General features: G+C 36.6%; 1 long non-coding RNA gene across 2 annotated transcripts in view; it reads right to left on the bottom strand.

The window, feature by feature from the left end:
- Nucleotides 1-23,531: 23,531 nt before the first annotated feature.
- The window catches only part of LOC141558148 (uncharacterized), a 145,808-nt gene continuing 142,258 nt past the window's right edge, over nucleotides 23,532-27,081 (bottom strand). For both annotated transcript variants that reach the window (XR_012486978.1, XR_012486977.1), the window contains one exon: nucleotides 23,532-23,906. This is a non-coding gene — a long non-coding RNA (uncharacterized LOC141558148). The remainder of the gene's footprint in view (nucleotides 23,907-27,081) is intronic.

Raw genomic sequence — 27,081 nt, 5'->3', positions numbered from 1 at the left:
TGTTTGTTATTAATAATTAGAGAGTCATCAAATAAACTCATCTGTTGTGTGGCAAGGGATAAAAGAATCTTTTACGAGCCTCATATATTCAGGGGAAACATAATGTTGAGGGAAAGCCTTTAGGGAAGTATTTTACTGCACTGAATAATATTTTTTTTTTTTTTTTTTTTAAGCAGACAAACCCACAAGCATAGTAGGATATTAGATTCTTTCTATATTTCAGTCAACTGTGTGCTTGCAAACATATGGTCACCCCTAGAATATTATTTATGAAATCCTACTTGTTCCCTTCTTATATTTTTATTAATACTGTCCTCAATAATTGTATAAATCTGACTCAAAGATATTATAAAATGAAAAATATTGATTGGTGCTTAGTGATAGTTTCTTAATCATTTTTGGCAGCAGATACTTCCATGACTTTTTGACAATCATTTAGTATATTATATCTTCTTTTATATTTCTATAGACACCTTTAAAATCGAGTTGTTCCTACCTCTATCTTCTCCTACTTCACCTAGTACTGTTGTCCTCATTTTTTTCTTTCATGCCATAAAGTACCTCAAAGAATATGATATTAGAGTGTTTCCCAATGTGGTGGCTACACCAATAAAGATAAAGAAAAGAAGTTGTTATAGGAAATCTGACTAATGTTTTTGCATTTTTAAAAAATTATTTTTGTCCTTCTGGTTTCACTCATAAAATCCTAAAGTTTAATTTAACATTTATGTAGCTTTATCATTTCTGTAAATTATTTTATATTATCTCATTGAGTCTCATAAAAATTCTAAGTCCCCATTTTTCAAATGAGGAAAGTGAGATTCTGAGAAGTTAAGTGATTTAGACATGATAGTTAAGTCAAAGAAGCAGGATTCTATCTCAGGTCATCGTTTCTCAGAGTATGTACTTTCCTGCCTAGAAGCCACTTCTGAATGTTTTCACTTTATCATATTAGAAGCTGAATGAATTCTTCCCTCCTATTATGTTCTCTTTCTTTCCCCACCCCCGACTGCAGTGAATCTAAGAATATATTTAAAGGATAGGTGACGATGCCATTAAAATTCCAATCAGAATACAAAGCAACAAAAGAAAATGAAGCCTTCTCATCTAGGAAATGGTAGTGGAAAAAAAAATCACATTTTTCATTTCAGTCTATTTAGACTTGTCCCTCTGGCATCCCACAACAATGCCAACTATTCCAGCTGTTTCCCCCGATGGAGTTTTTCAGTGTTTAGCCCCTTCAATACAAGCCTGGTAATCTTCTGATGTTTTAAAACCTAACACAGCTTACATGATTATTGAGTACAGGAAAATCCAAACTGGAAGCCTTAAAGAGACCTGAATAACCCCCAAATACATTGTTGCTGACATAGCATCAGTTAACCATATTTATTCATCAAATTCAAAAATAGAAGAGAATTTTACAGAGGTAGAGGGGAGGAAATAAAATAAAAGGGGGAAAAAGCCTCATCTTCAATTCATCCTCTTATTCTGCAAGGTAGGAACCAGCCAGGCCATAACTATGACTCTACTACATTCGATAATACCTAGTTTATGATGGACACAAGCCTTCCTTTAATAAAGTTAAGTCGAGCTTGACTATATAGAGGTTTTTGTAACTCATAGTGCCATTTTTCCTTCTGTGAATGTAAAGGAACTGCTCTTGCTTGCTTCACACTCACATACACACACACACACACACACACACACACACACACACACACACACATATATATATATATATACATATACGCATATTAATATTTATATAGCCACAGTTGAGGCTTTTTCCTTTAATACTAGGATCTGGACATATTAGAAGGTTTTATCCTTATATAAACTCACCTTCTCTCACTTTATAATGGGCCAGCACATATCCATAGAAATGAAAATTATAAGCCCTGTCATGTAATATCACAGACAAGAGACTTTCTTATTTACTTATTAAGGAACAGGAGAAGCTAGTAATCCAATTCTATGTCCTTCATGCCATTTTACCAGGTATAGTGCTTAAAGATCCAAAGCACTTAACTCTTGGATTAAAGGTGTTAGCTAACACCTTTCTTTCCTACCAATCATGGTCTCCGAGTTCCTGGGAAATGAGACAAATGAAAAGCAGATATAAAAGATGGCATCTTTCCTGTGTAAAAAAGGAACATTGGGAAATCATTTTTGGAATTGTTACCCTCTCAAATATGAAGGATACCGACTTCAAATTTAAAGTACTCCATCTTCAAACCCTTCTAAGACCCCTCTGTTGCCTATAAGGAATATTACTGAATACAGCTCATTTGGATAACCTCAGTTTTGTGTGTGGGCTCTCTCTCTCCTTTTCCCTTTATTCCCTTTCCCAGTATAGGCACTGATTAACCCCCCAAAATCACTCATTAGGAGAGGCATTCACCTCCATTTGTGGGAATTACAGTAAGCAGTAAGCTTGACTAATTCTCCTTTTCATTTGAAGAAAAATCCTACAAACCAAGAGAATGGCACTAATATAGCCACATTATGCAAGGAGAAAGAAAAGCAAGAATACACAGTCATCTCTTGATTATCTATTTATTATACAGAAGATGTGGGAAGAAGAGGTGTAGGAAATACAAAAACAATGTTAATTCAAAAGTTATTTCAATTTAACTTTGGAGAGCTGCATAGACTTAGAACACCATCTACACTGGAGCTGAGAAAGCCTTTAGGAGATCCCAGGAGGCCATCAGGATTCAGTATCTTCCTTTGACATTTACTAGTGGTATATATATGATCAAACAACTCTCTTAATTTCTCTGAATCCACTGTAAAAGGCAATACCAACAGCTGCAGTAACTTACTTTGACTGCTACTATTAAGATTAAATGAGATAATACTAGACTTGTAAACTTAAAAGAACGATAAAAAAGTCAAATCTCGTTATATACTCATCTATATGTTCCTTGTCCTGGCTTCTTCCTTCCTTGTCTAGACATTATATTAATGGATGGACAGGAAGGAGGAAGAGGCCCTAGATTATCTGCTTTTAGTACTTTCCAGCATAATGCCTGGCTCATAATAAACATTCAATAAATGTTCTCTCCCTTTTTCTACCTGTCCCTCCCTCTCCTCTTTTCTCTGGATATGTGTCTCTCTCTGTTTTTGTCTTTCCCTCCCTTCCTTCTCTCTCCTTTTCTCTCTCAACCTTTATCTGTAGATATCTATATCTATGCTTATGTATGTGTGGCCTCTGAAAAATGACTTAACTGCTCTAGGCTTTAATCCTCAGTTGGGAAAATTTGAGGGAATTTAACTAGAGGAAATTTAACTTAGAGGAAATTGAGGGAATTTAATTAGAGTTCTAAAGCTGTGATCCTATGACTGGATAATTCAATGGCAAATCAATCAAGACTGTGTAATACACAGGAGGTTCTGTGATCTCTTCTTGGCTGCCCCCCTCATAAAATGTGCTTAGAAGAGATGACTTTTAAATTTGTTTAACCATCTTTGTTCTGTTTAAGCTCTTTGAATAAATAATTACGTTTATGAGTTTTAAAAAAGTATATTTGGGCAAGATAGACCTAATGAACAAGAATTCATCCTTTGTACAATAGAAAATCAGACCCTGTTGTTTTATTCTGCACTCTGATCAAGATTCTGTGGTCAGACTCTCTTTGGGGTATTGTGTTCCATCTAAGTTAAGACACCTTTGGGAAGCTCTGCTGTTTAACCCACAAGGTCAACTAAATAAACCACTCACAAACCAAGAAAACACCATCCACCTAGTGGCAGTTTGCTGTAATTTTAAACCAAGTACTTAGAAGGAAATAAAAATCCTGTGGGCAGTACCCTTACAAGTCTAAATCAAAAAGTAATTGTAAATGTCAAACCCTTCTTGGCAAAATGGAACACAAACTTGTTTGTGGTCCTTCCCTCATAACCCAGGTTGTCTACAAAGGATGGAAAATTGGAACTGCCTTGAAGGTAGGGAAAACTTACAGAGCACTGCCACTCGCTGAATTCTCCATGGAGCCAGAGAAGGAAGCATCTCTCTCGCTTGCATTCCAAATTTCAAGTTTTCTTATGCCAAGCTGAGATCTTTTGGCAGAACCTCCGGGTATTCTCAGTAACAGATGCCCAGAGCGTAGCAATGTTACAAGTTCTGTAACAGAGCAATGCTGAGAGTTGGGGAGCAGCTGCTCCTCTGTACTTCACTGTGTATCCAACTTCAACAAAAGTGTTTAAGAAACAGATCATTCTAAAACCTATACCACTTAGTCACCATTCTAGCACTTTCAGTCTCGGCCATACCTTTCCCCATTGTGTTTTGCTTTGGTGTTTGTTTTCTGCTATTAGTTTTTAACAATCTGTTTGTGGTTGTGGGTTTTTTCCCTCCAGCCTGGCTAAATTATTCCCAAGTGACTTTAAATCCTCAACAGTAATTCCCAGTGATTGCACTGACATGATGATAATGGAGGAGCTGAGGCCCCCCTGTTGCTAAACTCAGCCAATGATCCTCTCGGGGCTATTCATTGGGGAAAAAAAGAATATTAGATAGCAGGGTCATTGGGATTTCAGAGCAGCCCAGAGGTGGGGAAAGTCTAGATGCCAATAGGACAGGATAGCTCCCTTCTGCTTCCCTTTGCCCAGCCCTTTTCTATGACTCCATCATTAGCTGGCAAGCTGGGGGCATCCCTGCAGTGGATCCTGTTGATTGTACCACTGAATCAAGGTCCTTGGCTCTCTTTCCACCTCTGGATAGGTGGAATGCTATGGTGGAAAGACCACTGAACTGTGAATCATGAATCCTTAAGTATGATGTAGCTCTGCAGTTAACTAGCTATGTGATCTTAGGCAAGTCACAACTTGTGCTGGCCTATACAAAATGAAGTGAGTTTGATTAAATAATTTCTAAGATATGGTACAACTTTAAAATTCCATGATCCCATCTATAGGGAATTACAAAGACAAATGCAAACAGAGGGCAGTCAGACAAACCATGACGGTAAAGACAAAAGGAAAAAGGTTCCTCCCAATCTTTATCTTTTTTTATATCCTCCATGACTCTGGATCACACATTAGGAGAGAAAAGTAGCAAAAATATCAGCAACTATAGACACTGTCATTATTCATCATTCATCAGCAATTCTTACATATACAATATGTTCCCAAAATCTAGCTTAAAGCTTCATTAAGATATCTTGTATCAAGATACTTTGAGGATTTTTTTTGAAACATACAAGAATTCAAACAAACAAAAACTGCTTATTATGCAGCTAGGTGGGGGAAAGTATAGTATTTTTCATAACAATGAAGTTATTTTTTTTAACCTGGAGTATTATTTTTCATAGTTGAATAGGATAGTGTGGTAGAAGTTTGGTGATGTGACATGCTCTTCCAGGGACACAACCCCACTCCCCACCCCCCCACAAATACACACAATGAGCAACATAAAGATATGAGTTCACCTTTTTCATGCTGGAAAAGCAGATCTTTTTGTCTCGTTGTGCATTCTGATCAAGTTTCCTCATTAGACCAGATATTGAGAATTGTGTTCAGGTCTGTTCAGACCCCATGTTAGGAAGGACACTAATAAGCAATGGAGCATTTAAGGGGGAACAAGCCAAGATAAGGAAGGTTCTTAAGATCAAGCCATATGAAACATCTCCAGCTGTTTAAGTCAGACATCATATGGCACAAAACTTGAGGGGGGTGGGAGTGATGAAGCAAGGATGATAACTGTCTTGAGGTATGTATTTGATGAGCTGTCATGCAGAAAAGAGATTATATTTCTTCTTCTAGGCTACAATGTGAATAACTAAGAAAAGAAGGCAGCACATAAAAAGACAAAATTTTAGGTCTGATCTAAGGAAAAACTTCCTAACAATCAGCATTTGGGGGGGCTTACTTTCTTCATTTGTAAATTAACTTCTGAGATTTTGTGCTTCTGATTATGATTGACATTTAAAAAATAAAGCGCTAGTCTAGACAGTAAGAATACTAAGCTCCTTTCTTTCCTTCCTTCCTTCCTTCCTTCCTTCCTTCCTTCCTTCCTTCCTTCCTTCCTTCCTTCCTTCCTTCCTTCCTTCCTTCCTTCCTTCCTTCCTTCCTTCCTTCCTTCCTTCCTCCCTCCCTCCCTCCCTCCCTCCCTCCCTTTCTCCCTTCCTCCCTCCCCCTCTCTCTTTCTCTCTTTTCTTTTTCCCTTTTTATCATTTCTTTTATTTTTTCTTTCTCTCTTTCCCTTTTCCTTTCAATAAAAATTAAAAACAATTGGCAAAATTGTCTTTACACATAATTGTGGAAAATCAAAGATTAAAAAAAATTCAAATGGGGCAAACCTAAAGTATGTAGTCATGGTTCTAAAGTTAGGAAACTGGCATTTAAAAATATAAGCATTTATATAAAAATTAAAAGATGAAATTGATGTTCTTTTGTCTCATTACTATCAGTCTTACTTTCCAGGGATGCAACTAAGTATCTCAGTGGATAGATTGCTGTACTTTGAGTCAATAAGACCTGAGTTCAAATTTGTTGTTGCTTTGTTTTGTTTTGTTTTGGTGAGGCAATTGGGGTTAAATGACTTGCATAAGGTCACACAGCTAGGAAGTGGTAAGCATCTGATGCCAAATTTGAACTCAGGTCCTCCTGACTCCACTGTGACATCTAGCTGCCCCCAAGTTCAAATTCTAGGCAAATCCCTTAACTATTGCCAGCATAAAACAGAAAAAGGCAATGGAAACTCTAGTATCTTTGCCACAGAACCCCATGTATAGTGTGGTCTATGAGGTTATGAACAGTTGACTATGACTGAACAAAAAACAAAACCAACTCACTTTCCAACAATTCTTATTCAACCTCAGATTGAAATCTCTTTGCATTAACTAACTACAGCCAAGCAAATGAATTCAACACAGTAATCTTATGTAAATGCATGCATTGTCCCATACTTAGAGCTTGCTGCTTTTATGCTGAGAAGAGACATAGATCACTATTTCTCATTTTTTTCTATATACTATATATTATATGCTTTGTGACTATTATATATATATATATATATATATATATATATATATATATATATATGCATATACCTTAGCAACTCCCTGAAAAAACAAGCATATATTCATCTATATTTGCTTATGTGAGTTTGGTAGAAACAGATATACACACATTTATAGATACATATGGAAACTGAATCTTAGAAGCTGTAAGTCTGAAGTTGGCAGATTAAATGTTATCTTAGAGAATCACATACAAATTGTCACTAATGTTAATGTATGTCAGGAACAATTGGGTATAACACACCAGAGGTTAATTTTATTGCTCAAATGCAGATGTTTGTGATACTGAATCTCAGTGATCACACCCTAGGAAACAATGTTTTATATGTGCTGTATTGAATTTATGGCTAGTATGTTGCAAATGTTATAGTTCTTCTAACATTTTTCTTGTGAATTTTAGTATAGCAAAACTTTACAAACTGTCTTCAGTGAAACTTTCCTAGTTCTGGAAGACAATAAAATCTATTGGATGTCACTAAAAGGAGTCATTCTAGTTTCCCCCTCTCCTTCACTTATCAAAGTTGCTAACCCTCAAATCCTTCTACATGAACTAATCACCCATTGTCCAAAAGATACCATACTTATTAGCTAAATTCTAAAATCATGTCAGGCTTTTTTTTTTTTTTAACTAAGAAATGAGTTGGTAATGGGCAGGAAAGTACTTACCATTTGTGACCTCCTTAATATATGTAATTATTGCCTACTTTAAAAAAAGGCCTTCCCTAATTGTTTCCAAAAAATATGATGTTAAATGAAACATTTGAAGAGAGAGGTAGTTAGTTCCATAAAGGGAACTGAGTCAAGGCAGAACTGGAGTCCCTGGTGAAAAGGATGTTAATGCTTAATGGGTTGAGAGTAAGAAGGCAAAGTCAAAGCTCCCCCAGCACCAAGAAAGGGAATTACTAACACAGGCAGCAGGACTCAAGAGTGGGAGGAGGGGAGGATCCCAAGCAATTGGTCTAAAAAGCAGAGCTTGATCAGTTGTTTTTTAATTGTGTCTTACTCTTCATGATCCCATTTAGAGTTTTGTGGGGCAAAGTTACTGGAGTGGTTCGCCATTTTATAAATGAGTAAACTGAAGCAAACAGGTTTAAGAGACTTCCCCAGAGTCACACAATTAGCACAAGTCTGAGATCAGATTTGAATTGAGGAAGATGAGTCTTCCTGACTCTAGATCTGGTGCTCTGTCCACTGCTCCATATAACTGTCCTAAGAGTTTGGAAAACTCATAGGAGAGAGAGAGAGAGAGACAGAGAGAGAGACAGAGAGAGAGAGAGAGACAGAGAGAGAGAGAGAGAGAGAGAGAGAGAGAGAGAGAGAGAGAGAGAGAGAGAGAGAGAGAGAGAGGAGAGAGAGAGGAGAGAGGACTTAGGGAGGGAGAAGAGACCTGCCACTTCAGGACACAAAGCCCAACAGAAATGGCACAGACTTACGGGAGAGACAGAGACTTGGGGAAACAAGTCCTTATGAGCATAAGCCCTAAAGCATCATGATTCAGTTGCTGAGGAAATTGTCCCCTGATTAGTATTAGGGGTGAAGCCTAATAGAGGAGTTATTACCTGGGGATAGAGAATGAAATGAGTTTTCTATTTTGACTCATGTTTTTCTTTCTGTAATTTTTTCTTTCTATGGTATAGAAAATATAGAGAACTTTTTCCTCCTCCTCCTCTTCTTCCTTCTCCTTTTCCTTCATTCTTGTTTTGACATGATATGGAGAACTGGATGTGTTACTATGCAAGTTACTTAATTTCTCATGTCACTAGTAACTCTAAAGCACCACCAATAAGGTACTGACCTGCATTGGTAGAAGAATTGCTTAATCTAGGAGTTCCCTTAAACCATTAGTTCTCAGATCCATTCCTTCCCTATTCTTATCCTATTTTTGATAACTAGGTGCTAAAACCCTGTTCCTACTTGCTGAAATTGTAAAAGTCTTGTTAGTACACTCTAAATTTGGGACCCTTGGATAAAGCCCCAGTTATCCCTCCTAGTTATGGCTCACTAAGATGTTATTGTGAAGTTAAGGGTAGATCTGTGTTCAAATCTGGCCTCAGACACTCACTGGCTGTGTGATCCTGGGCAAGTCACCTAATCTCTTTTTGCTTCAATCCACTAGTGAAGGAAATAGCAATTAGTGTCTTTGCCAAGAAAACACCATACAAGGTCACAAAGAGTCAGATATGACTGAGCAACTGAACAACAATCCTTATCGAGCCTTCTCCCAATAATGATACACAAGAGTGGCAGTGTGACACAGTGATCAGTGTTTTAAATTTCAATTTAGGAAAACTGGGTTCAAGTCCTTATTATTTGTGTGCCCTTAGGCAAGTAAGTGAAGGTCTATGAACTCTATTTTCCTCATCTATAAAAGGAAAAACTTGGACTAAATGGCTTCTCAAGTCCCAACCTGAAATCAGTGATTCTATGAATCATTTGTATAGTACTATAATACAAAGTATTGGCTCTCATACTTCTTATTTTTTAATTTTATTCATTCTCTATAGTGTAAGTAAGGATTTCAGGAAGACCAAGGAATCTCAATTAATGTTAAAATTGTATAAAATGGCACAGTCACTGTTGTCTTTTCTGAGTTAAAACTACAAGGCACATTTACTACCTGTGTGTAACATGAATTACTCAATGTAGCATAAATAAGTTTTCTCTGTAACATAAAATCCATTTGTTGGTACATGATAGATGGGAAGAGTATTATTTTTCTTTCTACCAACTACTATGCATATCTCCTATGCATTAAAAGAAAAAATATAAAAATTTTTGCTCCCAGAAGTTTTTCCAATTTCCTTCAGGAAAGAAAAAATAATTACTGGAAAATTTCATCTATCACCAGTGATTCACTTTAGTCTAAGATAAAACCATAGGAAAACAACTAACTTTCAAAATTTCCTTCTTGATTTTTACAAGAGAACTCTATACTTCAGAATTGTATGATTTAAATATCCAGATGCACAGCTATATTAGCCTAAAATATTTGGTCAGCTGGAACAAAAATGGATGACATGGTTTGGGAAGGATATTGATAAGGACATAAGATGGTAAAAAGTTTCATGATCATGATTTCTATGGAATTTATTGAAAGAACTAGGGAGAAGGAGTTAACACTCCTTAAGAAGGTGAGTTTTTTTAAATTTAAAAAGAAGGTAAAATTAATAGGGAAATGATAATTGACTTCAAGACAGATTGTCAGCTGTCAACTTCTGTTTGACCTCAGAGGGAAGAACAAGGAACAATAGGTAGAAGTTGAAGAGAGACTCATACCTGCTTAAAAACATTTAGATTTTTCCCAAAGTGAAATGGGGAGGGGAGGTCTTGGTAGCAAAGGCAAGGTGTCCTGTTCTATACATGTTGAGATTAAGAGGCCCATGGAACAACTAGTTCAAAATGTTCAATAGGCCATTGGGTAATATGAGATTCTTAGAGGTCTGAAGAGTATTTAGAGCTAGATAAATAGGACTAAATATCATTTGCATAGGGATGATAGTTGAATCCATGGAAGCTATTGAGATCACCAAGTGAGACAGTATAGAGCAGCATTTCTCAAAGTGTGGTCCAGGAACCCTGCAGATCCCTTAGGCTCTTTTTAGGGTGTCTGTAAAGTTAAAATTGCTTTCATAATAATATAGAGCTGTTTTTAATTTCTAATATGGCAAATATTGATAGATATAACCCATAAACCCATATAAACAAAAGCTCTTCAGAGGGTCCTCACTAATTTTTTTATAGTATAATGGAATCCGGAGATTGAATAGTTTAAGAACTACTGATAGAATAGAACACAGCCTTGGGTTACATTTATTGTTACTGAAGTCCATGAAATAAAAAAGACTAAGAAGTCCTATGGAATAGCCAGTACATATAGAAGATTTCAGGTAACAGTCAAATAGAAAGAACTCATAGTCCTTAGGGCATAGTGGTAAAGCAGTTGGTAATGAATCTTTCAAATGTCCTTTCCACTGATTAAATCACATCTACATCTCATTTGACAGTACAAAGGACTGGTATTGAGGATTCTCTTTTCTGGGTCTTCAGTGGCTGAAGCAATTTTCAAAAGCAATTGCCAGGACTTATTTCCATAGGATTGTTTCTCAAGATTAAGACTTTAAGAGTTGGACTGGAACCAAAGTCAATAGTACAGAGGCCCTTGCTATTGCCAGGACTTTTAGATTCAGAGACCTGATTCCCAGGACTTTTAGGTTCAGACACCTGAGCTATTTCCTTTGGAGTTTGAGGAGAAATAGTGGTTGAAGTGATGGCAGTAGTTTGACATACCCGGCACATGCTGCCTCCTATTTCTAATGATGCCCTGCTATTTCATCTGGACCTTTCCAGTAGCAGCAAGTAATAAACTATCTCATGCCTTTGGGGTGTGCAAAATTACCTAAAGGGTTTGACAGTGCCCAACTTGGCAATGAAACCCAGGTTACTTAGATTTTAGCATGTTCCATTTAGTTATGCTGCCAGTTTAAAAAAGAGCTTTTGAAAGATACTAGAAGGCAAAATCAGTTATCATGAAAATCATTAGGTCAATTCTTCTGACTCCTGTCATGAACTAGAATCTTTAAGGCCAAGAAATAGGTCTCATGCCATCCATCCTTAATCTCTCTCCTGCCTCCCCCCAAAAAATGAACCAAAAAATAGAACCCCACTTCCTTTAGAAATTATTTGCTTCTGAAACTTCTTTTAATGAAAGAGACAGAGACAGAGACAGAGAGAGACAGAAAGACAGAGACAGAGAGAGACAGAGAGACAGAGAGAGACAGAGAGACAGAGAGAGGCAGAGAGAGAGAGAGGGGGGGGGGGTCAAGTGCTTAAAAGGTTGGGGACTATGATGGTGAGTATCACAGTAGTAGAAAGAAGAAGAAAAAGAAGATGAAGAAAAGAAGGAAAAGAAGGAGGAGAAGAAGATGATAGCATTTGTTTTAAGTTTTTTAAATCTCTTCTGCCAAAAAAGAATACTATTTATTCACCATCAGAAATGGTTCATTAGTAGGATAAGATATATGATAGAGGAATTTCTTACAGAAGAATAGGTTGGACATAGGATTGGATGTCAGGATACATGGATTTTAGTTCAACCCCGTATGGCTCAGTCATTTTATTTCCATCTACTTTTTCATGTGTAAACAAAAAGCTGATGTTTAAAAAGACTTTTATTTCTAACGTTATGATTCTAAGTGCCCACATTATCAAGTTGGCTTGAATTAATACCTGGAATAGGCAATTCTCTATATGCTGCAATCTGAGGGATCCCATAAAGTACAGTCTGAGTTTTCCCAGAGCTTTATAATTCTACCTCTAACCACTCTTTTAAAAAACACTGGAGGCTCCCTGATTAAAAAAAAAAATATCTTGTATGTTACCTGGGAGTCATAGGCTAACAAAATCATTAACATTTTAACACAAATCCATTTGTAATCATCATCATAAGTATTTCTATAGCTCTTTAAGGTTTGTGAATTGCTTTATAAATATTATTTCATTTACCTTAAAAAGCTATGAAAGGAGACCGTTATGAAGGGAATGTTTTAATAAAAGAGGGAGAGTTAGAACAAATTTAGAATTCAGGGCACTACAGAAAAGTAGTTGTGAAAGGAAAGTTTTAATGGCAGAGAGAAAAAGAGAAAGAGAGAGAGAGAGAGAGAGAGACAGAGAGAGAGCCAGAGAGCCAGAGCCAGAGCCAGAGCCAGAGAGAGACAGAGAGACAGAGACAGAGACAGAGAGAGGCAGAGAGAGAGAGAGAGAGAGAGAGAGAGAGAGAGAGAGAGAGAGAGAGAGAGAGAGAGAGAGAGAGAGAGAGAGAGAGAGGGGCAAGTGCTTAAAAGGTTGGGGACTATGATGGTGAGTATCACAGTAGTAGAAAGAAGAAGAAAAAGAAGATGAAGAAAAGAAGGAAAAGAAGGAGGAGAAGAAGATGATAGCATTTACAACAACCTTTCAAAGCTGATTATTTTCATTTACAGATGAGGAAACTGAGGCTGAGAAAGGTTGTGACTCGTTCTATTAGCTTAGTCACATAGCTAATGTCTAAAGTAGGACTTGAACTCACATCTTTGTGATTCCAAGTCTTGTACCATATTCATTAAACTACCTCGATGCAGGTAAGTTGGGAACAGAAGCCCAGCCAGATACCAGAACACTGAAAACAAACTTTGCTCATGATGGGACTTTGCCTAGGGCAACAAGCTTCAAAGTCAATGGGCATGAAATTCAAAGTTAATGAGTATCCTAGATTTATACCATGAACTGGACAGAAACTTGCCGGTTATTATATTATGTGGTCAAACTCAGTATGCTTCAGGGCTATCATATACTACCAGCCAGTCCTCTTTGTACCTCCCCCAAAGCTCTGGAAGATTCATTGCTTTAAAATTCTCAGTCTCTTGTGAGTCTCAAAACAGCTGAAAAGTTGTGTTTCAAAACCTCAAAACATCTTTCTGTCCCTCCTATTACCTAAAAGGGTCCATTGCTCCATTTACAAAGGCATTTCTTCAGCAGATTTACAAGGTAACATCTGTTCAGAAACAGATGTTTATGCCAGAACCCTATTCTGCTCATTAATGCTTTTCCGGTTAACATCTAACTATCTCACTCATTAGTTCTTAATAATACTTTTTGTATCCAAACCATGCCAAACACCCTTTCTTTAGAACTCTTTATTATTGTTGCTTCTGCTGCTGTTGAATTACGCTGCTGAATAAAGGAAAAGTAAAAATAAGCCCCTCTAAGAAAGCTTCTATGTGTCAGAGCTCTATCTTTGTGAACTGAACAAGCTGAAATCAATTAAAAGTGTGTGTTCAGAGAACGCATCTCAGCTGTCTAATTGTACCACCTCTGCTTTAGGGCCAAATTTTGACTCCCTGCCAAATTGCCATCAAAATGGGCGCCTATTAGCATTGCTACATTGCCATTTTGGAGAGTGCAATTCAAGGGCTTGTGTTAATCTTGGGAGCCCAGTGCACTCTGGGGCCCAGCTCACAAAGAAGCCCCCTTCCTTCGACCCATAAGCTGAGGTGCTTCCATGAAATGTTCTCCAGCTCCAGTGCTGAAGCAGCAAATTGGCAGCTGAACATTCTGGGACAAGGGGACTGGCTTATAAAAGCCATACTACTCTTTCTCATCTCTGACCACTCTCTAAAAGTGTCAATGGGAGGAAAACATTCTCCCCAAAAGGGAATATGTTTACTCAGAAGTCACAATGACTAGAGAATAAATTTGGGGGTAAAGTCCATTTTGGCTGAGCCCAGTTTATTTCAGGTTGAATTATTCAGAACTGTCTTTTAAAACTGATGATGTCATAGTCTCCATTTGTGCACTAACCAGACAATTGCCCAATATCATTCCAAAAGTAGACACAATAGTTGCACATTTAAATAAAGTAGGATAAAAATAAATAAAACTAAAATTGTTCTGCACATTTATGAGAGACAGAGAGAGGAGGGAAGGAAGGAGGGAAGAAAAGAAGAGGAGGAAGGAAGAAAAGGAAAGAAAAAATAATTTTCCAGAGAACTCAGAGCAACACCAATGTATTGTAGTCTGGATGAATATTAAGATAAATCATCAATGAAGATTGCCATATGAACAATAAATGTATAGTCACCTGTACTGCTTAACTTTATGCAACCTTTCCTATAGGGATTCAGGGATGGTTGATCCCAGTGATATGAGCAAATACCAAATTCTTATCTAACTTATGAGTTGTTGCCATTCCCACACATGAAGAGAAAATGTTTGGTTTGTTATAGTTTGATTTTGACCTTTCAGTTCTATTTAAGGCCATTGTCCACTGATTTCAAGTACTACGCTACAGTGTCATTATACCCTGTGTTCTATCTTTTTTGTTCTTTTCAGCTAAATAAAAAAAACTTGCATGGTTGACTTCTTCCAATATAAATAAGATACTTTCCTTCAGAATCCTGATCCATAAAGAATATTACCATAATGTCAGAAAATAATGAATAAAAGAAAAATAAATCCATGTTGTTAAGAAAAAGTTTAAATGAATAAAAAAAGAATATTGCATGTGTCTTCTACAAGACTCTACTCAATTAACTTTTCCCATTTACTTAAAGCATGACAATCTGATGGACTTACATTTTGTCCAAAAGAATAAAAACCCAAAAGATGAGGATTTTAAAAGTTTTAAGTTATCCAGTTTGTCATATTCAGTATTTCTGAGTGAAGCATGGTGAGCACAAACCACTGGTAAAACCTCCTTTTCCTTCTTCCCCAGTCAGATGATATTATCTGAAGTTTTCATTCAATATTCTATTATCAGAATATATATATATTTAAAATTCACTGATGCCAGGCTAAGAACTCCTATTTTAAAAGAATGAAAAGATTATAAAAAAGCTCATCAAGGAGCCTAACCATTCAGGTCATAGGTACACAAAGACCTGAAGCATTTTAGGGGAATTCTAATAGGAACTCCACTGTAATTAGATCTTTTTTTCTTTAAAAAGAATTTTTTCTCTTTAGAAGATACTTTTTTCTTTTTCTTTTTTTTAGAAACCTCACTCTTTCTGATAAAAGACAACTTTTAAAATGCACATGTGAAAATATCTTTTAAAAGAAAGGTAATTGGTTAGGCGTGGTAATTTATTTAACCTGTAACTTAGGCTACTGGAAGAAACTGAAGTTGATAGATATCTGAGCTTGAGGATTTTGAGCACCACACTAATTTGTGAGTTTGCAGGGAGAAGGAACAACTATGGAGGAAGGAAAAAGAAGAGAAGTAAAGAAAAGAAGGAAGGTAATTTTTCTTGGCAGACTGATAGATTTGTCCTTTCCTTGGTATCAAATCAATGTCTGTTAAAGAAATAATTAATATAGTAAATGAAAAACAGAATTAGTCTATGTAAAGAATTTCTTGAAAACAAAATAATAAAGCATGGCTACTATAAACAATTTAAAAAATCTTTTAAAGGTCCATACAAAGAATAAGTAACAAGGTAAAAAAAAACAAACCCAAAAAATACTTTGCATAGAACCGAATAATACCAGGGGTTTTTCATCTGAAGATATCTACTCTTTGAATAGCTCTGGGGGAAAATATGTGGCAGATTGTTAGATTATCATTTCATGAAGAGTATAAACTAGAAGAAAACACTTGCCCCAAGCCAAGCAATGGTGCACGTTCTTAGACAAAGTAAACTTTGTTTCTGGAAGCTGCCCCCTTCTCTTTTGAGCTATAGGTTCCATCAATAGAACAGTTAGGCAATAACTTTCTAATTTATAGTCCCCTAGTGGCTGAAAAGGATGGATACAGCTCCCAATCTGCCCTACCTTTCACACTGAGATTATCTGGTTCATTGAGTTCTTGAGATGTGCAGAAATGGTTTTTTAATTGTTACTTTATGAAGCTTATTTTATAGTCAGGCAGAGGCTTTGAATCATGAGTCAGATGGTATAAATCATGTTTTATAAACCTAGAGAAGGAAATCCTCCAGGGGTTATACAGAAATGTAAAATTTAGAGAGGAAGGCATTAACCTCTTTGTGACTTTTGGGTGCTTATAGGCTATTAGAATCAGAGATTTAGAGCTGGAAAGCATCTTCCGGATCATGTACTTCCACCTCCTAATTCTACAGATGAGAAAGCTAAGACCCAGAAAAGTTAAGTGATTTGTCTAAGATCACATAGGTAGAAAATAACTGGATGTAATGCACATTAAGTTTAAAAAAAAAGGACTGATTATATACTTGGTAGTAGTATACCTTAAAGAAGGGCAAACAGTAAAGGATCTGTTAAACCCAAGGACACTGACTCATTTGATTGTGATCTCATCTGCTCTTGCAAGTCAGCACTGGGTTTAGTTAGTTCTTAGATGGGAGCAACTGGGAATATAGAATACTTAGCAGTGTCTTCTTTTGGAGGAAGCTAGGCAGTACAATGGAAAGAATGAAAGATTTGGAGCAAGAAGACTCCAATTCAAATCCTGCCTCTACCACCTAGAAACTATTTGACTGTTGACAAATCATGTAACTTTTCTGGATCTCAAAATCCCCACTGGTAAAACAGCAGTGTGGACTGGTTGATCTATATGATCTAAATCTCTGATCCCATTTATATTTCCTAATGCATTTGAGTTAGAGATTTATACAGGTTTTTGGAGAGTCACAGTGTCATAGTGGATAGAGACAGTCTTTGTCAAGAAGAGCTTAATTCAAGTTCTGACTCTGTGACTGTGGGCAAGGTTACTTAACTTTTTAAGTTAAGTGAGGGTCTGTAAGCCTCAAGACTTTAGGAGGCAAGTAGTGCAAATATTTTTAAAGTAACATAACAAATGAGAAAATTACAGCTTAGATATGTAAGGCTAGTTCTCAGGTTTCATAGTTAGCCCGTATCAGAGCTCTCTAGCTCCTTCTGACTCAAATTGAATTCTTTGCAAGATATTATGGGGGCCTCACCTTTCCAACTGAGCTTAATCCCCCCTTTCTCACTGAGTTGTTAAGATGCACAAAATTGTTACTTCAACAACCCTATTTTACAACTGAGGCTTTGAGTCATGGATCAGAGGCAGCTGACATGTTCATTTAGGAGTAACAAGTCATGTTTCAGGAGAAAGAAAGAGTTTCTGGATCTCACTGACAGGTGCAGTACAAGGCAGGTGTCATGCACTCCTGAATGCCCAAATAGAATGGAATAAAAGCGCCAAAAAAGGGACTCAGCTCAGCAAAAAAGAGGCATCTAAGGGTCTTGACAAGGCAGTACTGAGATCCATTAAAGATTGGTCTTGTCCCATCCCAGAAGGACATCTGGATAAATAGTCACTGGGGAGACATGGCTATCAGACTTACCTGAGTAATTTGGTCCTGGGTTGCTTTAAATTGATAGTGGTCATGCTGGTTTCAGTGTTTCCTTGCTGATGGGGCAGCAATTCTAAAAACCAAGCCTTCACCGGAGAATTTTTAACTTACATGTTTTTTCAGCAAACCCTTTCAAGGATATAAAAATTAAAGCCACCAACTGTATAAACCACACTGTATAAGCAATTCTTCCCATTCTTTTCGATTTTTCTTTCATGATCCTTTTATAAATGGATTTCATACTCTGGAGATTGCTATGCTAACAACCCTGGGGACCAAACCTATCCACTTATGCACAGCATTTTGCTTTGCACACAATCTCCGTGCAAAGGTGGATGAAAAACAAAACATAGGAGTGGAGAGGAAGGAGGTTGAGGATGTTGTTGCTGTTATTTTCCATACTTTTCAGACTCTCCAAACATACTGAACTGGTTTAATATTTTCTTTTCCAGCTCTGTTACAGATGAGAAAACTGAGGTAAACAGGGAGAAGTAATTTGCCCAGGGTCACACGTCTAGGTAAAGTGTCTGAAGCTACATTTGAACTCCACTGCATTACTTAGCTGCCTTCTGTAAGGAGAATGGCTAGCCCAATTGTCTGATCATTAATAATATTAACATATTAAATAATCACTTTTTAGTTATTCCAGAATCATGTTTATAAGCCAAAAGCATATTTAAAATATAATTCATTATCTCACAGATTTAGCCAAGCAGTATTCTCTTGACCTTTCTTTAAAAAATAGCCTCTCATTGGCATTGGAAAGGAAAGTCACAGATAATCTAAAACCCTTTTGAAAATCTTTTAAAAACATCATGTACTGAAAGCCTCTATACTAACAATTTAGGGGTCAAAGCTATTGATGAATTCACAGAATCTTCACTGATTCAAAATGAGGGATTAACTTAAAAAATAATTACGTGAAGCTTTGGAATTTATTCAGTCATTCAACAGACACTTATGTGCCCCCTTTGTTCATATCATTGTGTTAAGCACTGGAAGATACAAATTTTAGATTAGACTGTCTCCTCCCTTCTTGAAATTTATAGTTCAGTAAGAGGATAAAAAGCAAGCACAGATAATTACAATATAAAATAAAAGTGCAAGAATAAAAAAGGATAATTCAAAGGAGAAAGCTATTCTTAAGAAAGCTTTTTTAAATGGCATTGGAGTCTGGCTTTAAAAGTTAAGGATGGGGGGCAGCTGGGTAGTATAGTGGGTAGAGCACCAGCTCTGAAGTTAGGAGGATTTGAGTGTGTGACCCTGGGCAAGTCACTTAATCCCACTTGGCTCAGTTTAAAAAAAAAAAAAAAAAGTTGGGGGGAGAGGCTAGTTGGTACAATGCATAGAGCATCAGCTCTGAAGTCAGGAGGATATGACTTCAAATCTGGCTTCAGACACTTAACACTTTGTATTTCCTAGCTGTGTGATCCTGGACAAGTCACTTAACCCCAATTGCCTCAACAACAACAACAAACAAAAAAGTTAGGGGTGGGCGTAAGCAATTGGACAATAAAGAACCATTTTTACTTTACTTTATCTACTTTAAATTAAATAATTAAATAAGTCCATAAAGATAAGACTAAGCTGGAATTAGAAAGCTGAACATAGATAGAATGTTAGACTTGGAATCTGGAAGATATGAATCCAACTCTGCCTCAGATACTTAACTAGCTCTATTTTCCTGGACAAGTCTTTTTATCTCTTTGAGACTCAGTTCTCTCAATTGTCAAATGATGATATTATGGCACCTATTTCACAAGGTTATTTGTGAAAATAAAAATCTATAAAGTGTAAATTGCTGTGTAAATTTTAAAGTGCTATATGAATGCTGTATTACTGATGTTATTGTTGTTAATATAACTCCACATCCCAAAGCCCACCCCCATCTCCTCTCCACAGCCACCTCCTCTCCACAACCAATTGAACATTTTGACAGTTTCTATAACTTAAGTTTCCCTGGAACAGGGATGGTAGAGCATTTGAATTCCAAGAGTTTCTGCAACGAGAATAAATCTAGAGTAGAGATATCAACAAAACACTTAAATACTATAGGTCTCTAGTTTCAGAACTTGAAAGCAAGATTTTCCATTCTTTGTAAACCTGCAAATATATGAGGTATGACTAAAGTGAAAGTCAGTTCCTAGTTCCTGAAAAAAGTTCCTGTTTACATACAGAAATTTTTTTTATGTATAAAAGACCATTATATTCCACTATTATATACACTGGATTCTAAAGGGCTTTCTCTCTCCTATTAAAATAATAACAACCACAAAAACAGCAATAATAAAATAATGTTGGTAGCTGTCACATACCCATCAGGAAACTGAAGTATGAAATCTTCACAATTTATTCTAGTATCTTCCTATTTATCTGAAAAAACTATTAGTGTAGTCTACCAATAAGGTAATTCTATAGCACCAGGAAAACAAATTAGCAAAACCAAACCTCTAATTACAAACAAGAAATATCAGGCAATCTTTGATAAAGACTCTTTACATTTTTTTTAAAGGAATCCTCCCCTTTTTGATTTTTGTTATTGGAATGTTGAAACTTTTTAAAATAATAAGTACCACTTACAAGCAATTGTTATTTTGACTGTGAATTAAGATCATAAGTCTTTTGTTTAAAATGCAATTGTGTGTTCATTCAAACACTTCCAAAGGTGTAGGGCTATAATTCCCTTGGAGGCAAAGTCTGTTTTAGTGAAATTCTTCATTTGCAAATTAGATTTGCTTGTAGCAGAAAATGAGAAGTCATCACTAGACAGACTGAAAAATGGGGCCACTCTTTACCTAGCAGAAACAATTAGCTGCAACATCTGTAGTCAGGGGAGAAACCGAAGGAAGAAAAAGAAGAAAGGGAGGCAGGAAAATAGAGATGGAGGAAGGAAGGAAGGAAGAAGGGAGGGAGGGAGGAAGAAAAAGGAAAGGAAAAGGAAAGAAAAGGAGAGAGAGAGAGAGAGAGAGAGAGAGAGAGAGAGAGAGAGAGAGAGAGAGAGAGAGAGAGAGAGAGAGAGAGAGAGAGAGAGAGAGAGAGAGAGAGAGAAGGAGGGAGGAAGAGAGAGAGGGAGGGAGAGAGGGAGAGAGGGAGAGAGGGGGAGAGAGAGATCTTCATTTTCAGATGTTTTATCTTACAGTAAGGAGTCTACTCAAAACACAATAGCAACACTTAAGTACTGTTAACTCCAGCGGCCATACCTGCCTATTTTCTCAAGCTGCAAATCAGGAAAATAATTTTAAAATGACCATACTCTGTGATGCAGAAATCCATGTGAAATGCCTTTCAATATAAAATCTGATTCTTATCTTCTTAGTCTAATTTTGGAAAGCACATATTATCTTTAATTCTCTGGGGGAGAGACAAGGGGAGGAGGGAAGATTGCCAAACCTCCAACTACTAACCTTCAACATTCTCTTTAGAGGTTGGAGAGCACCCAAAATAAACAAATAAACAAAGCTCTTCTTTTCCAGGTATCAAGATGATATCTCCTTTTAGATGTAGGTATGGTTAGCAAACTAAAAGGAAGACTGACAAAGTAGAGAGAGAGCTGATTTAGGAACCAGAATAAACTGTGTTCTTATTCCACCTCTGACATGTTAAGGCTTTTACATTCTGCAAAAATCACTTTGCTTTTCCACACTGCTAAGAAATAGTCAGACTCCAAGTTGCAGTCTGCAATGGTAGAGGGAATTTCCTAGTTAGGGAGCTCACTATATGCATAAACCACTGGTCTGGACAAAACAAAACAAAACAAAAGGGCCAGCCTACCCTTGGCTCCTGTCACATAGTGCATTCCTTGTCATATGACAACTTATCCCACTATGATCTTGTATATATGGTTGGTTTCTGGTTTCCATTTTTCTGGCTTCCATCCTGTTCTTCTTGTGGTCTTTCACATTTGATTGGGGCTGTCTCTTATCCTGTTCAATCTGGCTCATTTACTGGCTTCTGCTACTTTCTTAGATTTGGGGTTTGGGGCTCTGCGTCCATTAAGGTATTATCATTTGCCAACATGGTAATTCGTCAGCATAAACCGGTGGCTATTAACCCTTCAATCGTTCTTCCATTTGAAGACAGACCTTTAACTCTTGAGGAGTTAAGGATTTTAATTTATAGTTTGATTAAAAAAAGTTCAGCCACAAGAGCAAAAGTGGGTTCCAATCAAGAAGACATTTTTTGGCATCCTCTTTCATGTAGCGCATTAGTAAGCCTTCCAGGCTCACGCTAAAACAATTAGTCATACTATACAATTTGCTATACTCAATGCAGTCAAGTATAATGGACAAAAGGTTGGGCCTGCGGCAAGAAGACAGTTTCAAGTCTTTCCAGTGCAGCACTGATTTTTGGAAGAGCAATTAAGTCACTTAACTTCTTACTACTTCAGGTAATTCCTAAGACTAGAAATGATGAATTTCATTATTTCAGGGAGTTTTCATACCACAGTTACTGCAACTATTATAGGAGTGAACAAAAATTCAAAACTCAGAAATAAAGATGAGATATATTTATTCCTAGTTCAATGAAATACTTTTTTCAAGTTGTGAATCTATAAGAATCAATTTTACAACTTTGTCTTTGAGAAATTAATTTAATGATCAAGAACCATTTTCCTCCATTAAATACTAATCAAAACAGAAAACAAAATTTAGCCATTCTACCCTTAGATATCTGATCTGAAGGATTTACTTAAATATATATATATTCAAATCATATCTTTAGTCTTAATATGGATTACTCTAATGGAGGTAATTTTTATCTTGTTTTCATAAATGACTTCCACTAAATGAGAGAACATTCTTGAAAGGTTGTCTGTGAAGACTTATATGAACTGATGCTGAGTAACATGAATGAAACCAGAAGTACATTGTTCATAGTGGCAACAACATTGTATGATGATCAACTATGATAGATTATAATATAGTGATCCAAGACAATTCCAAAAGAATTGTAATGGAAAATGCCATCCACATCCAAAGAGAAAACTATGGAGATTGAATGTAGATTGAAGAATATTATATCTAGTTTTTAAAAATTTGCTTTTTGTTTTTTCTTTCTTGTTGTTTTTCCCTCTTGTTCTGATTCTTCTTTTACAACATAGCTAATATAGAAATATGTTTAATGTATTACACATGTATAGCCTGTTTTGGATTGCTTGCTGTCTTGGGGAAGGGACAGGGATAAAATTTGGAATTCAAAATCTTACAAAAATGAATGTTGAAAATTATCTTTACATATAATTGGAAAAAGTAAAATACTATTAATGGAAAAAATAATTAAATTTAATTGCCAACAAGGGAAAGTTTCTCTGTGGCACATTGTTGGTAACTGGCATATTAGAAAAAAAGAAGTAGCATACACACACACACACACACACACACACCATTTTCTACCTCTTAAAAGCCTAGTGTAGAATTTTTGGTTGTCTATTCTAAAACTCTAATATGATTTTTTTTCTTGCTGTTTAGATGTTTTTGAAATTTTTTGAAAGTCAATTCCACCAACTAACATTTACCGAGTGGTCCTTAGCACTCTTTGTACAGTAAGTGGAATGTATTGAGAAATCCTAGTCCCTCAACTTTTCCCTGTGAGTAAAATTTAATTCAACAAACCTGTGTTAATCACCTACTACAGTATGTGTCAAACATTATGCCAATACTAGAAATACAAACACAAGTCAAGTCAATAAGCATTTATTAAGTACTTATTTTATACCAGACACTGTGCTAAGCACAGGGGATACAAATACAAGCAAAAATTCAGACAGTAAGACAGACCTTGCCCTCAGGGAGCTTACATTCTAATGGGGGAAGATAATACATACAAGGGAGCCGAAAAGTACAACATGGGGAGGGCATGATGGAGAAGTCCAGAAAATCAGTAGTGGAGCTGAGAGAAGAATGAAGGAGTGAGCATCAGGGACCTGGGCACTTCCTCAAAATGGAGGTTCTTGGAGGAATTCGCCAATAAGAGGAGAGGGCCACAGGGGCAGATGGATCTTCCAGGGAGAGAAGGCCGTAGGATGGAGACATCTTCCAAGGTGAGAAGGCTACTGAGGGATAGGGAGGAATATCAACCAGAGAGTCAGGAGCACAGCCACAAGAAGAATGAAGGAGTGAGCATGGCAAAAATGAAAGAAAGTAATTTCTACTGGAATGACATTTGTGCCATGATAATAATTCTCATTAATAGATCACTTTGTCTATTATAAAATATTTTCCTCACAACATTCTAGAGAAACACTAGAGTCTTTCCTAAAAGAAGAAACTGAAGAGTCAGATTTTAAGTGGCTTGTTTAAGGACACTGATAACATCAGAATCAAGACTTGAATCAGCTTCTAATTCCAAGTCCGGTGCTCCTTCCCCTAATGAATGCTGCTTATCAATGTACTTTGCAGTTTTTCAGAGTCACTAATCTTTGCATATTGAATCATGATTCTGCTAATTGATTGCCCACCAATGGAAACCATAGAATAAATGTGCTGCTAATCTTCCTTTGAATGGCTCTGAAAGGAAGAGAAACTGTAACTAATATCTTTATGCATTGATCCAGACTCCATAAATGAAAGAAGTCAACACATGCTTCCTTCTATAAAAGCCTGGCGGCCCATGAACTTTATGGGCTTCTACCTGAGGAAATGCACACCCTACCCTGGCCAATGAAAATCCTACAAATTGGCACAGAGATGGGCCAGGGATCTGATCTTCTGTTCGTTTCCCCCCACATACCTTGTAAACATCCTTCTTTTAAAATAATAAATCAGGAGTCCTTCCTCTAGCTGTGATTTCTGTCTTTGGCTGCTCTGTACCATTGGGGCCACTGCCGGGGAGCTCTGGCTCACTACACTTTTAGCTCTTTCTTCAGACTCCTCACCTCACCCGTCATAAATCCCTGACCTTCAAAGCTCTTCTGAAAACAATCTTTAATACCAGGTTTCTTTTCTTGGCAAAATGCACTTTAATATTATTCTCGGTACTAAAAGAGCTCTCTCTCTTTTTGTTCCCTCGATATAGGGTTATTTAAACTCTTTCTTCTGAGTACCCCAAATTCACTACAAAGGATTTAATAGACTCCCTCTTAATACCAAATCTCAACAATTCCTGTTTCCTCCTCCAATACTGATAGGAACATACTTCCCTATATGAAAAGATACTATAAAACTGGGTACTACTATTACTAATTAGATTATAGAACTATTTTCCTAATTGTCCTAAGACATTTAGACCCACAGTAAAATATCCCATTCCTTTACATCAGATTTATTCTATTCTGTGATTTTGGAACAGTTGTTAATTTTTGAAATTTGGAGTGGAAAAACAATCACTCAAGGATTAAACCTAATATGTTTAATATGTTACACCATGTTTCTTGTTGTTCAATCATTTTTCAATCATGTCTGGCTCTTTGTGACCCCATTTGGGATTTTCTTAGCAAAGATATTGGAGTAATTTGCCATTTCTATCTCCAACTCATTTTACAGATGAGGAATCTGAGATTAACAGAATTAAGTGACTTGTCCAGGATCACACAGTTGAGCCTAGATTTGAACTCAGGAAGATGCCTTTCTAGTTAATGTTACAGATGAGAAGACTGAGGCAAATAGGGTTAAATGACTTGCTTAGTGTCACACAGCTAGTAAATACCTAAGGCCAGATTTGAACTCAGGAAGTTGAGTATTCTTGACTCCAGGCTCTGAGCTCTATCCATTGTACCACTTAGCAATCCTTAGCAATATTTCAAAATGGTACACTTGATTGTCCTTTTCACTTGATTCTTACCATAATCCTCTGAAGCAAATAGAGAACCATTATTTGAATGAGAAGAATCAGAGAAAAGGAAGGTGAATGATTTGCCAATGAGGTCATAATGCATCTGAGATACAACCCAATTCAATGTTCTTTCCCCTTAAAGGAATGGGTTTCCAAAAAGCAAAACAAAATAAACAAGCTTAATTGCATATTTTTTTCTTGTCAAAGATATGAGACATGTCTGAAATTACAGAAGTCAAATTGTCTTGACTTATTGAATGAATGAATGGAAAATACAAATATGTATTAAGTTCTTACAATATGTCAAACATTAGCTTGGAAGGCTAAGTTCTGTATTCCAATTCCCATCACATTTATTGAACCCAAGTATTTCTTCTCTCCAAAGTCATATCTCAGTAGTCCCTGGGATATAGACAAAGGAATTTGCAAACACTACAAGGTTTCAAATTATCTGCATGCAGAGGGAGAAGAAATCCCAAGCCCCGTTCACTTGGGCATGCTGAACGACTTATATAACCTTGACTGAAATTGCACTTTGCAAATACTGTATGTTTTATGTAACTAAAAAGGAGTAACATCAAACTCTTTTAGATCTCAGTGATTTTGTTGAAAAAGGTGTTATTAGTTTTTTGTTTTTTTCCTGGACATTCATTACGTCTTTTATGAAGTAATTTGCCAATTTGTTCAATTTCCTTTGGAACTACAAAAATTCAGAGTTCACAAAAATTAATTTGTGGCTAGAAGGAATGGTCAAATCTTAGATTTATAAGGTTAAGATTTGCAAAAAAACAAACAAACCTCCAAACCAACCCAACAAATAAACAAATAAACCTCCAAACAATGTACACTCTAATCTTCACCTTCCACACAACTTACCTGTCATCTTTATTTATTTATTTTTTTTGACTCTTTATAGCAGAACCAGCACTGCTCTCATGGTTGGCTATGCACAAAATATCCTTCTGTTCTCCCACTCACATCAAAGAACCTTCATGCTATGCAGACAGATCATCAAGGGAACCAAGAAAATTAACAAACCCACCTAGGTTATTTCTATTAAAATTAGCCCCTCAGCCTGCAGGCTCTGTCAATTTTCATAGAACAGAAAGCCTGACAAGCACAGGGAAGACTCTTAACCTCCTTGGGTTTGTGTAAACAGCTTGTGAAACACAAGGAGAGGGCCAGGACCTGCTGGTTCTCTCTCTTTCTTTGGGGTAAAGAAAGGAGAGGGGTGTGGTCTACAAAGGATTCCAGGCAAAGTACTAAAATTCATCTCCCATGCTCCCATGCTGTCTAATGAACCTTTCTTGATTCAGGATTCTTGGAACATAGATTTGGAGCTGGAAGGAATTTTAGTGGCCATCTAGCCCAACCTCCTCATTTGACAGATGAGGTAACATTAGCAGATGGTAAATAGTTCATTCTGGTTCAAATAGGTAGTTGATTGCAGAACCAGA

Source organism: Sminthopsis crassicaudata, chromosome 2, assembly GCF_048593235.1.
Source record: "Sminthopsis crassicaudata isolate SCR6 chromosome 2, ASM4859323v1, whole genome shotgun sequence".
NCBI lineage: Eukaryota > Metazoa > Chordata > Mammalia > Dasyuromorphia > Dasyuridae > Sminthopsis > Sminthopsis crassicaudata.
Note: the sequence above shows the minus strand (reverse complement) of the source record. Positions and strands in the feature narration are given on the sequence as shown.